The sequence below is a fragment of the Scylla paramamosain genome, chromosome 20 (assembly GCF_035594125.1).
Source record: "Scylla paramamosain isolate STU-SP2022 chromosome 20, ASM3559412v1, whole genome shotgun sequence".
NCBI classification, from domain to species: domain Eukaryota; kingdom Metazoa; phylum Arthropoda; class Malacostraca; order Decapoda; family Portunidae; genus Scylla; species Scylla paramamosain.
This window is the reverse complement of record NC_087170.1, coordinates 16,461,495-16,462,345: the sequence shown is the minus strand read 5'-3', so window position 1 is coordinate 16,462,345 and position 851 is coordinate 16,461,495. Positions and strand designations below refer to the sequence as shown.

Here is an 851-nt window from a genome sequence, read left to right as displayed (position 1 = left end):
CACACACACACACACACACACACACACACACACACACAGTTAAAGGGACAAATGAAAGGAAAAAAATATGAGACAGACGTATAGAAAAAATAAAAAAAATAAAAAAAAACGTAGACATTTAGACAGAGGAAGAAACAGAAAAGCTGACAGACGAGCAGACAGAGAAAAGGGCAAACAAATAAATAGACGGAAGGAAAAACAGACGGGAAGCAACAGAGAGAAAGACGAACAGATAGGACAAACAGACAGACAGAAAAAAAAAACGTTCTAATTGCTTACCTGTCTAAAACACACCTGTAAAAGGGCAAAAATATATGAGCACAACAGCAAGATCAGTATATTTTATTTAACTTACAAGGAAATTAAAGAAAAGCAGATCGACGGGACTCGAATCGCGGTCAGGAGGGCGACGGTAGAGGACTGAACCAGTAAGCCAAGTGTGTGTGTGTGTGTGTGTGTGTGTGTGTGTGTGTGTGTGTGTGTGTGTGTGTGTGTGTGTGTGTGTGTGTGTGTTTATAACCTCTTCTCTCCTGCTAAATAGTTAATAAAAAGATAATATTCACCTGGAGACATTCTCTCTCTCTCTCTCTCTCTCTCTCTCTCTCTCTCTCTCTCTCTCTCTCTCTCTCTCTCTCTCTCTCTCTCAGGTGACTTCAAGGTAACAAGGAAATCACTCAGACATAACCCGTAGAATAAGGAAAAAGGTCAGAGCGGAGGAGGGCACGAGGCAGCAGGGCAGGGCAGGGCAGGGCAGGGCAGGGCAGGGCAGGACGGCAGGGAGGAGGAGACGCACCATGGAGGTCACTAATTCTTTTCGGTCTTGGTGGTGGAAGTGGAGGAGGCGGAGGCGG

General features: G+C 44.9%; 1 protein-coding gene across 1 annotated transcript in view; it reads right to left on the bottom strand.

Moving 5' to 3' along the window:
* Positions 1-326: 326 nt before the first annotated feature.
* The window catches only part of LOC135110481 (ATP-dependent RNA helicase glh-2-like), a 3,000-nt gene continuing 2,475 nt past the window's right edge, over positions 327-851 (bottom strand). Inside the window, exon 2 of the mRNA XM_064022838.1 lies at positions 327-851. This exon is cut by the window's right edge and continues 1,349 nt beyond it. The gene's annotated coding sequence lies outside the window, so the exon portion shown is untranslated.